General features: G+C 37.0%; 1 protein-coding gene across 4 annotated transcripts in view; it reads left to right on the top strand.

Annotated features, from left to right (window-relative positions):
* CSTPP1 (centriolar satellite-associated tubulin polyglutamylase complex regulator 1) overlaps positions 1 to 16,886 on the top strand; it is a 79,038-nt gene that overhangs the window by 29,973 nt on the left and 32,179 nt on the right. The window contains exon 1 of one of the 4 annotated variants that reach the window (XM_085581774.1): positions 1,316 to 16,886. This exon is cut by the window's right edge and continues 17,505 nt beyond it. The exons of the other annotated variants lie outside the window; for them this stretch is intronic. The gene's annotated coding sequence lies outside the window, so the exon portion shown is untranslated. Of the gene's footprint in view, positions 1 to 1,315 lie in introns of those variants that run through there. 4 annotated transcript variants of the gene reach the window in all.

Below are 16,886 nucleotides of genomic sequence, written 5' to 3'. Positions count from 1 at the left end.
GCCCATGTCCCTTTCCTGTGGCACTGCTCTACAGCCAGATTACACTTCCTAATCTATACACACAACCAGGGTTGCCCCATCCCAGGCGCAGAATCAGGCACCTTCCCTTGTTAAACTTCACATGGTTGGTGAATGCCCAGCACTCTGATTTCTCAAGGTCTCTCTGCAGGGCCTTTCTGCCCTTGAGAAAGTCGATAGCTCCACCCAATTTAGTGTCCTTGACAAACTTACTTAGTATTCCTTTGAGTCCCACATCTAGGTCATTAATGAAGATGTTGAGAACTGGGCATAAGATGGAGCCCTGTGGAACCCCACTAGCAAGAGGTCACCCAGTCAGTCTGTTACCCCATTCACTACAACCCTTTGTGCCCTCCTTTTAACTTTACCAATGATACGCAACACTCACAGAGGTGGTTAGAGGACAGCTTGTGTTTGTTGAAGCATAATGATCAGTTAGCAACAGATTTCTCCCAGAGGAAGGCAGAATGGCCAGAAGTCTTGTTTTCCCTTTGCTTGTGCTTAAATTGACCTCTTGGAATCTATCTGACCTGCTCTTTTGAATTGTCTGTTCCTCAGGACTCTTTAATTAAAACTGTGCTTTCTCAGTTTAAACAGCCCCTGCAGAGTTCTGCTGTGAAGCCTCATAAGGTCAACATATGCCTCTCCCAACCCCCATGGCTTTCATGTCTTGTTGGTTCTCTGTTTTTAATTAAAAAGATTTTTCCTTAAATGCTTTCCAGCCAATTAGAGAAATTTTGCACTCAGAAACTTGTTCCAGGCCTGATGTACTGAGAAGTGTACAGAAAGCTCAGTCAGAACCATTGGCACTTTTTTCCTAGAGCCCCAGCTTTCTTTGGTGCTTTTCAACAGCTTTTCTCTTTTTTCTTTCTTTGCACCTCCCCCTCTTCCCAATTTAGAACTGCTTCCAGCAAAAATAGCTGTTGTTTGATACCTTAGATTTAGCACTGAAATGTAAAACTGCTGCAGAAAGTTATGTTAGACTATATTGCCTGAGAATCTTTTTTACAGACACTTGCCTCCCCTTCAGACTGTTCTGAAGGTACTGTTACTGTTCATATTGAAATAAAATCTTATAAAATGACCAGGTTTTTTTCACATTCATCACATGGTGTGATGGCTACCTCTTTGCTTCTGCACACTTGAATTAGGAAATTGGAAGCCTAGCTGTCTCTGGAACTTGTGGAAAGGGAGGTTGACCACAACCAAGCACACAAGCTATGTCATGAAATGAGAAGAGTGGTAAGCCTCTATGACTAATTCTACTTGAGTTCTTGAGTTTGCCAGGAAGGCTAGGTTCCTTACAAAAATTAAAGAAATGTCTTATCTATATAATTAATGTAACTTGGACGTGGAGAAGAGCTAAATGGACCACTGTTCTCCCAGCTCAGTTTTGAAATATGCTATTTTAATGTATTTTTGCTGACAAGATTACTTTCCTGAGGTTACAAAATCCCTTCCTTTGCTAATGTCATTCTAATGCTTCCATATGTTATTCTTTATATTAAATTACTCTGCCTTTTTTTATTCCCTCCTTTGTAAGCTTTTAGACTGTGTCCATCTCTAGCTTAGCCAGTCTCTGCTAAGTGAGATGTTTAGAACAATACAGTGATTATCACAATAAATATCAGAATCTTTTTTCCTTTCCTTTTTGTTACTAAAACCAAATCAGATTTTTATACATGTTATTGTAGGAAATCTTTTATGAATCAGTGAGGTCTCACAGCATGTCCTAAAGATAAGATACCTGTGTTTTCTGGAAATTCATTCTGCAGTGAAATAGCCTTAGCTGAAATGATTGATCTCTAACCTTACTCACCTCATAGTTCCTTCATGCTACGGTTACAGCTGTTGCTATTTATGATTTATCAATGCTGCTCTGCCTGGAAGCACTCATGACTCTGGAGTATCAGGACAAAGGATTTCTGAAGCTGGGTAGAAATAAGTAGAGGATTACATTTTAGAGATGGTGAGATATATCTACAAGCCATTGTAAGTTAAAATGTCTGCATTGCATAGATCTAAAATGCACTGCAGTAATCATTTGTAGAAGTGGGTCAGTGATGGAGTTTTCAGCTAGTCTCTCCCTGAATTCAGTTCATGCCATTCTGTCAAGGCAGTTTGTGAAGTTAAATGTAGTACACTGAAAACCCTTCTTGTCTAATCTGGTTTGGGGTTTATTTTTCACCCCAGTATTATATTTCCTTTTCAACTGTCTCTGAGCATACACCAGCTCTTCTTAATATTAATTTTTTTTTCAGTTTCATATTCCAGATGTATATCTTGCTAAACCAGTAAATATTTCTGTTTGTTTTCTAATGTTTTCTGGCAATTTTGTGTCTTTTGACACTTCTTCACTGGTTGTGTCATTGGCAAATAAAATTAATATGTTCTTTACTTTTTGTCCCAGTTGAGCAAAACATTTAAATAAGCAGTGATCATTGTTGCATTCTGCTAAGCAATTATCCAAAATTCAACTGGTAATTATTATTACTATTTGTTTTGCAGTCTTCTGGCAAGTTTCTCATCCCTATGACAGCATTCCTATTCAAACCAACTGAAATGGATTTTTTTAATTAAGGCTTTTTTAGGTTACAATGTAGTCTTGAAGAGTTAGTATTAAAAATTGTGGGGAAGTTTCCTGGAACAAAACTGGTTCTAGAAGATTTGATCTAGCCTGGGATTCTGAATGCTCCATGTTTCTTATATTAAATAAACTTGGTCTGTCTCTTCTCTCACTTGTGACATATCTTGAAAGATGATCTGCACATGAAGTGTGCATAGGTGATCATCTAGTAGAATGTCTGTGAAGCTTTAGTTTCATTAATTAGCATGTTTTTTGCTATTGCTGATCTCTTCTTCAGTAGCAGAGGTGCTGAAAGGGAGAGGTAGACAAAGTAGATAAAAATCTTTTTTTATCTCACTTCCTTATACTATGATTTTCTGCAAAGAGGTTTTATGAAAAGGGTCTCTATGAAGCCCACATCTGCTTTCAGCCCAGTGTTGGCTCTTAGTCTGCCCTGAGAGGTGAAAGTACTGAAACTGAGGAATGCATTGTCTTTTCTCTGTGAACCCTAAAGCGTACTTCTGCCCATGATGTTGGCTGCAAGTGTGTGTCTGTGCTGTGTAATGCAATGTTTACATAGACAACTAAGCTTGGGGTTTGTGTTTCCATATGGTACAATTCAGCACTAACTCAAGATACTAGCTTGGGACCTGGAAGTTACAGAGCTGTATTGCTCTGACAGCAGCCTGAACCTAGTTGATGTGTCTCAGCAGATCAGTGGACATAAGGGGAGTGTTGTTATGGTGTGTCTGCACTCATTTCTGTGAAATAAACTCTAGCATCTCTGTGTTGAGCTGCTGAGAGCAGTGTAGCTGCAATCTGAGGAAGAAGACTGAAGGAGGAAGGCGTGTTCAGCATGAACAGCAGAGTAAGGACTCTCCTTCACACATGTAATTAAGTCTTCAACGTCGCCTTGGTACTGGGAGTTATAATTTTAAGTGAAGAGATAACTATATTTTTGTCTAGCTGCACAAAATATCTCTGAACAAATAATTTTTGTGTCTTTATAATCCCAGGTTCTTCAGCTTTTCTCTCTCATGATCTTGTTTTTTATAGTTTCCTACACATCACTACACATTCACTTCCTAGCTTTCCTAAATTAACTCAGCTGATTAGTGTGCTCCTGACTCTACAGTATGTTACTCTCATTGGATTGAGCAGATCTGACCTATATCTAGAAATTTTTTTCCTGTTTGTTCATTAGGAATTTGCACAACTACAATTTCTGGTCCCCTGTTCTTCCGCTTAATCTATTAGTTATACTCACAAAAGCTTTATATTCAGTTATTTTGATAAAATAAACTTGAGAGTGCCATTTATTTCTTTTGAGAAACTTATTTTCCTTTGTGTTGTTAAAAGGACTGACTGAGTTTCTGTTTCTGTAACTATATTACTGAACTATTCCAGTAAGCCTTTTCTTGTTAGGGAAGATAATTCGATCCTAGAAACTTTAAACCTTTCAGGAAATCCCTACTTTGCACTTTGTTTTGAGGCCTCATTCAGTTCCATTCAGGATGTCCATGTTTGACTAAAGTGTGATGCTGAATTAAGTACAGAAATTCTTGCATCCTTTTAAAGTTGCCTTACCTCAGTAAACACCTTGAAGTCTGGTTTAAATGAGTATGATCATGTATAAATTGTTGTATATGATGAAAAGGATTGTTGGTTTATACTTTGTTATGCCTCTTTCAAGGATCCTAGATGAGTATCAGTAGAAGTGATCTGCATGCATGATTGGTACTTTGATATGCTACTACTACTCTGTGAAATGGTGATAAGGTATTACTATGGAAAACCTGCAATCTGCAAATGAGTTATGAAATGTAGTTGGTAATATTTATAAGTTAAGCTTGATCCATTCTGAATTTGTCACAGGACATGACTGTGGTAATGTACAGTCTGTGATACCTTCCTTCATAAGTAGATCTGAGAATGATTTGCATTCTGTGATCCTACTAAGCCTGAATCTCATAACTTCTGTTGGAAAAATGGAGCTTTCTTTTTCTTGGATGAAGAGATACTTAAATCTCCATCACTTCTTGACCTCTTTTTTTCTTTAGAGCCATATCGCATAGAATTCTTCCAAAATTATCTCTGAAGTCATTAAAGTCTGCTCTCCTGAAATCCGGGCCTTTGGTCCTTCTAATTGCCAAGTAGCTAATTTTCTGAAACTTTTATAAAATGGTTTTTCAGGTATAAAGAAAAACACCTTAGAAATGCTTCAGGCACAGGAAAAGCTCACACAGTTCACACTTTCCCAGGCTGCAATGTCAGCCAAAACCCAAAAATCCATAGGATCAAAGCTTTGCTAATTCTAGTGCTCACATAGAGACTTTCAAATCCTGTCTTCTCTGAGGTTTTCCTGCATTAAGTTTCAGACCCAGAAATAGTCAAAATTTACATCAGCTAATTTAATGGATTTGTACATATTCTCCAGTAGAACTTGGGTGATATTTGTAATGCAGTAACCTGGCGTTTTCTCAGTAGAAGAAACCATAGCATCAAGGGGATCTGGAGAGTACATGGATTACACAATAAACCTAAAGGAAACGGAACATTTGAGAAGATTTTTTTTTTTTTTCTGTTTGGAAATGCAAGTTTGTGAGGTTACAAAGTGTTACTAGTGTTCATTTTCATAGAGGGCAGGGAGAGATGTCAAGAAAGGCAATATTGTCCTGAATAGAATTTTAACTCTTCCCCTTTAGTTCCTTTGTGTTGTAGGACAAACTCATTGAGAACTATATTCATCCCTTTCTCTAGTCATCTCTATATCTGCCCATGTTTTTGTTATATATCTCTGTTTTGATCATCTGTTTGTCAAATATTTGTTTCCTTCCAGCTATGGTATCTGCTTATCTGTTACCACTTTTCTCCCTACTCTTTCTGCTGGAGTCAAGGTATTGCATATTCATTCAAAGTGCTCATCTACTCTTCAATCAAAATTCCTTTATATAATTCCCAGAATAACTTAAACATTTCCTGAAAAGAAGTCAAGCTGTCAGTACTTTTTGCATGAAGTTGTCTCTGCATTGCTATCTGATGTCAGAAACAAAGCTTTTTCTGTATTTACTCTTTCTCATCCCCATTCCTCATGCTGCTATTAGGTATTTCTTCATTCTGCTAGCAGAGGCAGAAAGATAGGTGTGCTGTGAGAAGTTACAATGTGATGCAAATGATAGTTAACATGATTAGGGTAGTGAGCAGTTAATATTGTGGCTTGTGCCTGAAATAATTAATTTTTTTTTCTGTCTACTTTGATTGGAAACTTCCCTTAACAAACCCTTCAAATGACTGAGCAAGTGTAATTGTCCTTAAGGTGCTGAGAAGTATTTCATGGCTTTCTTCTGTGACGGACAAGACCTCTAATATGATGTCTTAATTTCAGAATGATGATTATTGATAACACTTTTCTGTACCTACTCTCTAAGGATCTCCAGGTATTTTACAGACATTAAGGATTGAAGCTTCCCAAAATTCTTGACAATACCATTTTCATTTGACAGTTCCGGAAAGTGAGACAGGGAAATGAAGTAATTAGCTGAAGTTCACATAGTCAGAGTTCAAGATGTTTGGCCTTTTGATATATTATTTCAGTTTTATATATTAAAGTGGTTTTTTTACAGATACAGGATTGTTTTCCTGTGAAACAAGTAAGAAAACACACACATGTTAATATGAAGCAACATTGTCTACATAAATTGTTTGTAAGAATCTGTCATATTTTTTGTTTTTTGAATGTTTTGAGTGTACTTGTCTTACTCAGAATAGTAGATCACTGTGCATGAGCTGTGTAGAATGATGCAGGATGTAGTTGTAGTTGTATTCAAGTTTGATATTACAGCCCTCTTTGCTACATGCTTTTCTCAACAATGTCTTTAGAACAAGATAGAAATCAATTTAATTAACATATGTCATCAAGTTCATCATCTCTGCTGTAGAATCACATCTCTGTTGTAGAATCACATGCTCAGTATTATTTTCCTGACAATTCTTTGCTCTTTAGGAGGGGAAGGTTATTTCATATGTGTGCAATACCTGTCTGAAAATGTCTTGGCTCATAAGCAGTCTAGTGCTTAGCTGGTAGCTGTATCACTTAGAAAGCCAGTCTTGGTGTACAGAAGTTGCTGGTTTCTACAGTAAAATTGGCAAGAGATTATCCCTTTTGAAGAAGCTCAAAATAGAAACTACTTTATATGCTGAAGTATATTCTTTATTCATCTTCCCTTATTGTAAATTCAGACTATTTCCCTTTTATACAGAGGTTGCAGTCTTTTGTTGTTTTTGCTTAGCTTCAAAGTACTAGCTAGTAGAGTCTTGTTCAAGCATGTTATTTTTCAAGGGACCAACCACCTTATAAAATAGAAGACAGTTCTTTCCCCTTAGGTCCAGTCTACTAGTCAAGTTGCATACAAAGTCTAGTGAAAGATTTCTTAAATATATCTGTTCTGTGAAGGGCCATCTTCTGAGTTCTTTCATTTAAAGAGTAAAAGAACAAAGCTTAGAACCTGATCTGCCTATGTCCTGTCTTGCTATTTATCTGGAAAAGCAGGCTTAAAAGCTGAACTCTGGGTCTCAAACCCAGCAAAGTGGGATTTTGGCATTTGCTTTGAAGAGGCTACTCCATGGAAAAGTTGAGTATGTGCGTGGTGTAGCTAAAGCCAAAATTAAAGAATACCTGCTGGAGCTTGTCCCTTGTTGCAGGTTGTATCCATCATGTCTTGTCCTGTGAGTATACCAGTTTGATGCCCAAACTCGAAATCTAATGCACTTTTTTGGTAGTCAGCAGAGAGTGTCTGATCCATGGGCATTTTGAATAGTTCTGATGGCCTTCTGGTCATTATCCTTCTCCTGTTTTTTACACTAGGAGTTTAGGTAGAGCAGCCTTTACATTGAGGCTCTAAGTTCAGAGGTTGAGGAGAGACAACATAAAATTTACATTTCACTCTGCATTTCAAACATTTTCTGTTTTCTGGATCAGTACATTAAACCCTTAACAAAATGTGTCTTTCTAATGATGCTGTGTTAATTTATTCTGGCGCTCACTATTCTTGAATAAAGAATCATGAGTAAAGTTCATGAATACATTTTAGAAAAGTTTTTATTTCATAATGCTTTTTATCCCTTATAAATCTTCCTTAGCTTTTGTGTCTAAAGCATCCCCTAAACAAAGCAAAGGGAAGTGAATGCTGTATTAAATCTTACTAGACTAGAGGAGTTAAGAAACAAATCAATGGTCAATGAAATCAAACTTGTAATCTCTTTAAATATTTCCTTTGAACCCCAGCTAAGATATCTTGAAGAACTAATATTAAAAAGAAAATTCTAGTAAAATTTCTTTATCTGTTTCTTGGTAAGTAAACATTTCTAGCTTTAGCAGATTGTGTTGGGTTGACCCTAACTGGATGCCAAGGCACCAGACTGCTTTCTCACTTCCCCTCCTTAGCTGGAGAATGAAGAGAAAAATACAACTAAAGGCTTGCAGGTCAAGATGAGGATGGGGAGAGATCACTTACCAGTTACTGTCACTGGCAAAACTGACATGATTTATGGAAATTAATTGAATTTATTACCAATTAAATCAAGAGTAGGATAAAGAGAAAACCAGAATTTAAAAACGCCTTCCAGCAAGCCCTCCTTTCTTCCTAGGCTCAACCTCACTCTTGATTTTTTGTATCTCCTTGCCCTACCAGAGCTACAGGGGTATCTGCTTGGGGGTCTGGAGCACCTCCTTGTGCACTGACCTTTGAGTGAGAGTTACTTCTCTCACACAGCCTCGCTTCTCTCTCCAGCCACATGGGGTTTTTTATCCCTGCTTAAATATGTTATCCCAGATGCACTACCATGGTCACTGACCAGCTCAGCCTTGGCCAGTGATGTGTTGATCTTGGTTCAGGCTGGCATTGGCTCTGTCGCACCTGGGGGTGAAGCTTATTAAAACTTCTCACACAAACTGTCCTTGCATCTTCACCCATGACCAAAAGCTTGCCACACTAATCCAATACACAGATGCAGCAAATAAACAGGGTTACTAAGAGAAGCAGTTTTAAAAAACATAATACAGCTACTGAAAGCTTTGTTTGTTATTTCTTTTGTCTTTCTCTGTTGGAAGAATGTATCTGGAACATCCCTATACACACAGAGCCCGGAGCTTTGTTTTGCAAGGTCTTACGCTGATTTAAAATAAATTAAATTAGTTCTTGGGTACTCAGAATACTATTTCTGATAATAGCCATGCTTTGGGTGTACATAAAGGCAATTCCTAGTCAGACAGCTGATACTGAATAGGTGTTTTAACATTTTTTTCTTGATGCCAAGTAGAAGATGTCAGTATTTTCCTCTGTTCTCTGCTGTCCTTGTATTTAGATTGCTGGAGCAAATATGGGATAAACAAGGAAATTCAAACTGGCAACTCCTGAATCCTAATCCTCTTAATCCATATCTTTGGCAAATCCCTTAATCTCACTGTACCTTCATTTTTCTATTTATAACCTCGAGTTACACCTGTTGGATTGAATTAGATAATCTTTGGACATACAAGTGTTGGCTGGATTGGTCAAACTCAGAGTATTTAACTATCTGTATACAGCATATTTGATGGAATCAAGGCCTTAATGAACTTTCACTTTCTTGTTAGTGATAAACAGCTAACTTTAGACAGATGCATGTAAACTTGCAGCTTTTGTCCATTGTAATAATTTAACTATTTTTTGAATACAGGAAAAAGAGTGAGTAAAACATTGTAAACATTTGGAATGTAAAATCTTTAACATAAAAAAGCCTTTAATATCAGTCTTTCTTCTCTTCTTTCCTCCCCCCTCCCCCAGTTCAGACTCAAAGTTTTTTCCTATGGGAATTTTCGTGCCTTTTAACAGTTCTTAGGATTATATTAAAATCAATTCTGGAGGAAGGGAGGAAAGGCTTTATGATAGATAGAACTGGATTTCAAGAGTTATATCTATTCATGTGAAAACTAACCAAACTTGCAGAGAGTAAATATGAAAGTGGTGGCTCTGTTTGTTGTGGTTTGGTTGCACAGGATTGTCATACACAATGTACAGAATCATCTTCAAATCTTTCAGACCTGGAACAGCTTCAGAAGAGTGCAAGGTGTACCATTCTTCTTTGCCCAATTGTTAACATTTCCTTCTTTGCCTTTGCTTACTCTCTTTGTGTTTGAGTATTTGGTAAATGTTTAATAAAACATTAACTGTTGGTCAGATACATCCAATACTTAATTTGTGGATATTTGTATATTTCTAATTGCTACAAACTGAACATATAAAAAAATAAAAATTCAAATTAGGAAAGTGTCATTATACAAGCAAATCTGTTTTAATTACCTTTTCTTTTTGTAAGCGTTTTTTATATAACGGAGATACATGAGAACAATTCTGCTTTTCACTCACTTATGACTACTCTGCAGGGCAGAGACCTCACTGTTATGTCAGTTTTAAACAGTGACTCTAAGGTAGTTTTAGAAGGAGCTTAAATGTTAAGTTAATCCAATATCTTAAGCAGCCCCAAAATGATGGATATTTGCTTGCTACTAAGTTAACTCACCTTAAAAAATTATTTATTTGTCTTTTAGATCTTTTACAGTTACCATAGCAAAAGGAATTTACATAACTCCTAAAGTTACACAACAGTGTTGATTTTGAAACTGGAGTGTGGTGGTTATTGTAGAGGAGCCTGAATCTATAAGGAGTTAACTGTGTCATCAAACATATTCCTCATGACCTAGGAATGTGATTGTTCAAGTTATAGCCAGAAATTATTCTAAAATCTTGTTTTCAGACTATAGTAGCTTTTTAAAGAAATACAGGCAAAAATAAATAAATACAGAAAATATTAATAAAGAATTAAATAGATTGTACCCCTGCAGAAGAGATAATTTAAATAAAATATCAAGAGAGTTTTCTTCAAAATACTTCAGTTTTCAGTTATTGAGCTATCCAGAAGTGAGTTTTCTGTTCTTCAGGAACCTTGTTCAGATCACTTTGAATTTACAATGATTTCAAGGTAAATGCAGATTTGGCAGATATTATTATCCTTGAGCCTTAAAGAAAAAATAGCATTTTATTTGTCTTCTTTGATGATTTCGAGGAGAAACAAAACCAAATAAGCAAAAGTGACCACACTGAGAAAGAATCGTTAATGAAAACATCTCACAGAACATATCTTCAATTAAGCCTCTGATACTGACTCCCATCTGCTGTAATTGGAAGTGCAGTACAGAACTTCTTGGGACTTGAATGCAGGTAGAGCAGCATGTCGGCTGCTAATTTTTCTGCACAAGAATGTATTTTCCCTTTGCTAACTGGGGAATTCTCCAGATATACTCAGTACAGTGTTCTTCTATAATTTCATTACTTGTGCTGCATTTTTTAAAGCTTATTTTTAACTCAGATCACTTTCATAATCAGATTTCTCTGAAATCTTTGCATTGGATTATCTCAGTGGGATGATATGGGAATCAATTGGGTGACTTCACAGAATTCAGTTTCATCTTTAGGTGAACACTACAACTTCCACTAGAGATAATATATTTGAAAATTGTTGCAGAATTTGTTCTCCCATTTCTGCATGTGTAACTATATAATTTTTTTCCAGTTACGTTAAGGTACAGGTGAGAACCTGAAGGGATACTGTATTCTGCAGTTTTAGCCTGGTCTAGATGGTACCTCTACTAAATATCCCTTGGTTATCTTCTACAGTTTTAGTATGTGACTTCTATGCCTGAGAGCCAGAAGCTATCTAGGGACCACTAAAACATTGTGATAGTTCAGTTGCTTTCTGCATGCACATTGTTGCAGGCTTTAGATTCACTGAATAGACAAATTCTGATAATACTACTGCATGCAATCCCCTTGCTTCCAAGTAGTGACAAGTGATTTGGAAAGGGCCACAAGCACCATGACAGGAGCTTGCAAGACAACAAAAGAAAAGGCAAATTCTTTCACTGGTTTTGAAGGAGTTTCAAAGTTCCAAAGTATTTTATATTTTTGCTTGTTGAAAAGTCCCAATTCCACCGTGTTTTACCTGAGTCACAGGTGAAGAAGCTGCCCTGTAACTACATTGTCTGTATAGGCTTTGTCTAGCATGGAAGCGAAGGTGTTGTAATGGAGATGTTTAGGGAGTGGGATGAAGCATGATGTATTGCATTAATTATTAATGCAGCCATTTTTGATTAGAAGTGCATAAGCAGGTTAGGGCACCGAGGAGCACCTGTTCCCTGACCACTGAGTATCAAAGTGTACACTTTTTGTTGATGAAACAGCAGAGTATCTGTGTGCGAGTTCAAACGTCTGAAAAACTGGCAGCTGGGTTTTCTTCACATAAAATTGCAAGCATTCTTCTCATATCATACTATCCTCCTGTGCATTCCCTCTCATTTGTTTCAGTCCCTCCCTGATACCTTCTATTTTGAGGGCAGAGTCTACCAAAGATGGATTAGCAAGAAAAGCAATTTCTCCTTCTGAAGACCTGGTGTCACTCATTAGCATTTGAAAAGGGTGAATGTAAATAAACAACAAATTATTTTAATTTCTGTTTAGTATTAATTCTAGTAATGTATACGACATGCATCTGACTGGATAAGGTAGAGATACCATTATTGTTTAGAAAGAAATTATTCCTGCAGCCGTTTAAATGCTTGGCACTTTTTCCCAGAAACCTTATTGCAACAAGAACAATTGACACTATCCTTATCTTAGCATTACCTGTAGTGTCCTTGTTTTTTTTCAGTTGATCTTTCCAAGTGAAAGAGAACCAAGAAAGTATATATGTGTGTCCTGTAGAGTTGTCCAATATTCAGTTAAGTGTTGTTGCCAGTAATGCATGTTATGATCCCACACTCTGTCTTTAATATAAATACAGGCAATACACATGACTGTATGTTCCACCCCACAGTGCAAATGGGTTGCCCAGGAATACTTGCAAGTCGAAACCTGTTCTTTTAGAAATTGTACTTTCATTACCTTGGAAGCAATTTAATTTTTGTTCTTCACAGTAATTTTTTAAAATGGCTTTAAAACCAAACCACCATGCTTCATGTGGCTATGAAACATTTATAGTTACTTTATTCTATTTTGTACTGGGAAAAAGTTCAGCATTTAAGATACCCTAGTGATTCCGTTTCTTGAGGTAAGAGCTAGACAGAAAAAGTTACCTATTCTGGTCATATGCCTAAGATAAATTCAAAACTAAAGTTGTTGTCATCTTTGAATTGAATGCATCTTAGACTTTACTAATGCCTTAATTAAATCTGCAGTACCATGTCGGCATAACCTGATCTAATTGCTGGCTAGTGGGGTACTGCCTTCTTGCATCCTTCTCATGGCAGCTCCAGCACTTGTTCCATCTTGTGCTGATCTGTCTCAGCATGCTAAACTGGCAGCAAACAATTCAGTACTTCTGCTACTTGAGTTAGTTTTCTCCCAGCACAGTACATTGAAATGTGCCAGTACAAGGTCACAAAGAGGTGGAATGCAGAGTGTGGTACTCTGCACCCATGGCAGAACTCAAACTGCCAACAGTTCCTAAGTGCAAAAATCCCAGCATTGACAAACCTGACCTTAAAATACAGGTTATATTGCTTTGTATTGATATTTAGCCTAGTCTAATCAAGTAATGTACTGGATATATTAATATTTTGCTTTAAAACCTCCTTTAGAGAGTAATACACTTGTTGCGTTTATAGCCAGAAAGTGCCATTAAGCCATGAAGTTTGACCTGTATAGCACATCATTAAACTTCACTTAGTAACACCAGTATTGAGCCAAAACACTTTTGTCTGACTGAAAAATAATTTGCATATCTTCCAGAAGGGCATTCAGGTTTGATTAAGTCATGTGAGCCTGAAGGGGCCGAAGGGCCCCTGGGAAAAATAGCAAGAGGAAGCAGTCAGCTGCCGGTGCTGCCAGAGCAATTAGGCTGGCCTGCAGCCCGGTCCCCATGAAGTACTGGGTTTTCATGGGAAGGAGAGCTTGTGCAAACTGCCTGCTCTGCTCTCGGACACCTTCCTCAGGAAGGCTGAGCCACGTGTAGATGTTCTGCAGTCATGCAGTAGGGTGGCCCTTGTATACACGCCACTCTGCTGCTGCTGAGAGGACAGTTGCTTGTGAAGATAGCAGGGCCAGGTGAGAAAGAAATTGTCCTAACAGGGGAGGAAGGTTGTTTATTGGTAACTTGTTTTTTTTTTGTTGGAGGTCAGAATTTACTAAGACTTACTTGATTTTGTACTGAAACATCTCTTTGGGTGCCTGTAAAATCAGATTCCTGAGCACACTACTGCAATCTCAACGTGTGGCAGTCTTTAATAGTGTGATTATCTTCACCTGATGTATTTTTTTCACTTTATGAAAATTATGGTGTTTTAAGTGTTTCAATCATATGTTAAATTCCATATTCTTGATTTTGATAAGCTAGTAAATTATCATCTTGAGCCTCCCTCTGTGAGGCATGTTTTGTAAGCACATGATCATTCCTGCAGTGCTTCTGACTCCTTTTCAGTTCAACCATCATTCCAGATTGGTCAAGTGCTGGTAACTGAGCCTCTTTACTTGATAGCTGTGTTTACTCATCTCAGGACCATATTATTCTCCTAATTGCATTTTTCTGAGCATTTCTGGTGACCACCATTTTCACCTGTCTTTGTAGAAACTATTTATAGAGGTGGAGCCCTCTGCATTCTTTGTTTCTGGATACAGTGTTTCATGTATGAGGCTCTAAGCTATATATAAGCTGACTATGCCCACAAGGTCTCTCCATGGTACTACTCATTCCTTTTAAATTTTTTGTTTCCTCAGTTTGTCTATGGCTCACAAATGTTACATTTAATTATTTTTCTCTTCTAGGCCATTAATTGAAAAATTGCTTTAAAATGTAGAACTGAGGAGATATTCTTGGGGATCCCAAGAGAAGTACATCTCCTAAGTAGTGATTCCTCATCCTTATTTTGAGATGCAACAGTTAATGTAATTAGCTGTTGCTTTGAGTAATTCAAAATTTTTAATCACAGCATTGTTTGTATGAAGGGTAATATCTCAGAAAACCTGATTTTTGATGCTGTTTTACACCTAGACTTGTGTTCCCTTTGAAAAGATTGCTTAATTCACCAAGAAGCCTTTCTTCATGTTTCATAGCTCTCAGTTATTTAGTGATAAAATGCAATATTTCCTGTTTGAATATTTTGTTTGGAAGTGCTATCAGGGTGACCATGATACAGATGCCCAGCTTATCTCAACTGGTGGCAATACTTTAAGTGGTATTTTGACCCCATCTTTGCTCTCATCAGTATCCTGTGTGCTCGTGTTGGGTAGGCCCTTCACTCAGAGTAAGCCCCAGTCTTAGAATGTTTAAGTGCTGAAGTGACTTCAGCTTTTTTCTAGTTGTGTAAAATTTCCCAGGTGCTTCAGGCTTTGAAAATCACTTCTCAGTAGTGCTGAGAGCTTGTCAGCCAACCCTCTTGAAAATTCTCACAGAAATTATGAACATCTGCTTTTAATTTTTTAATATGTTAAGTACCACTCCACTACTGATATCCTCGCAAATTATCGTTGGAATGGAAAGTGTTTAGGATTCTGCAGAAAAAGAAGGATTATATGTATCAGATTAAATACAGCACATGATTTTTCTGAATGCTACTTTTTTTTTTCCCCCATGTAGCAAAATGTCAAGAGGACTATTATTACTACAGTTTTCTCTTGATAGGCATATCATTATCTTTCTCTTTTTCCCCCTCTTTTTTTTTACCAGCTTCACTCTGTTTCTCTGCAAATTCCTAGCTCCTCAGTATTATTCACTGCTGTCAGATGCTTTTATTTTTTACATTGTTTTATTTATTTTTATACTGCTTAGGAATCTATGAAAGATATTTATGCTAATATTAGATTAATTTTACTTGAATCTTCCACTTGAAATATATCAGAAAGGTAGTTAAAGTATTGTCAATTTTTGGCAGGGAACTTAATCTCTCCCACTATCTGAATTTCCTCTTGGGTAGGTTGTGCACCTTTTTGGAAGGGAATATATCACAGAATATGCTGAGTTGGAAGGGACCCATAAGGGTCATAGAGTCTAAATCCTGGCCCTGCACAGAACCAGCCACAAGAGTCACACCATGTGTCCAAACACCTCTAGAACTCTGTCAGGCTGGTGCTGTGGCCACTGCCCTGGGAGCCTGTTCCACTGCCCAGCCACCTTCTGGGTGAAGAACCTTTTCCTAATATCCAGCTTAAACCTTCCCTGACAAAACTTTGGGACATTCTCATGGATCCTGTCTCTGCTCACACAGAGAAGAGATCAGTGGCTGCCCCTCCTCTTCTCCTCACAAGGAAATGTGTGATATTTCATCCAAATAAAGAGTAATACAAAAATGTGTCAATAAAGATGTTTGGCAGCACTGTGATAATGAAATTGGTATGAAGTATGCAAGAATGATAAATATTATGAAGAAACTAGGAGAAAATCTGTAATAGCATAATGCTTCAAAATAGTATTTGCATAATGGAGGAAGGGTTGATATAATTTATACAGACATGAGATAGTTTTCTGCACATTCCTGATTTTAGCATTTTTTTTGACATTTACAATTTTATATTACTGTCATGTCTTTAAAGGGCTTTTCCTTGAGTTTTTCTGAGATAAACAAGGATTTAGAGCACTGAAATAATTAATGAATACTAACAGCCTTCTTACTCCACATACTACCATGTATTCCATGTGCTGAACAAATTCCTTAGCAGGTGCTTCCTTTTCGTTCATTTTATAACTTGTGCATAAAATCAGGTAACAGCTTGGACAAAGCCTTGTTCTATTCTTTGAATGACTTCCAAAACACCTAAAGGAGTAAACAGGGAAAAATTTCAGTTTCAGATACAGGAATTTGTAACATAAGATGAAAAATTCAGTGCTTAGGCAATGCCATAAAGTTTCAAAAAGGGTTATTTTCTAATAAATGGATTTATCTCTGTTCATCCTTATTTTATTATATTGAGTGGAAAGACAGATAGTTTTAAACAGTGAAGATCCAAAATCAGGTTTTTCAGTTTACTCAAGTTAGAGTGGTTTACTGTAATGATGTTTGCCATTTAAAAAGCTGAATAATAAGACTTCTAAATAATAGAAGCTGACAGCAGAGGCAAAATAGCCCTTATGTTGGCATGTCAGTTTAACTGTGGGTGGATTTTCAGAATTTTGAACTCTTTAGCTATTAATAACCCACTCTCTGCAGAGAAATCTAATCTGGTAATTTCAAAATTAATTATCACACTTTCAACCACCTGATAGTCATAAGTAACTC

This window comes from Lonchura striata, chromosome 5, assembly GCF_050655825.1.
Source record: "Lonchura striata isolate lonStrDom1 chromosome 5, ASM5065582v1, whole genome shotgun sequence".
Lineage (NCBI taxonomy): Eukaryota > Metazoa > Chordata > Aves > Passeriformes > Estrildidae > Lonchura > Lonchura striata.
Note: the sequence above shows the minus strand (reverse complement) of the source record. Positions and strands in the feature narration are given on the sequence as shown.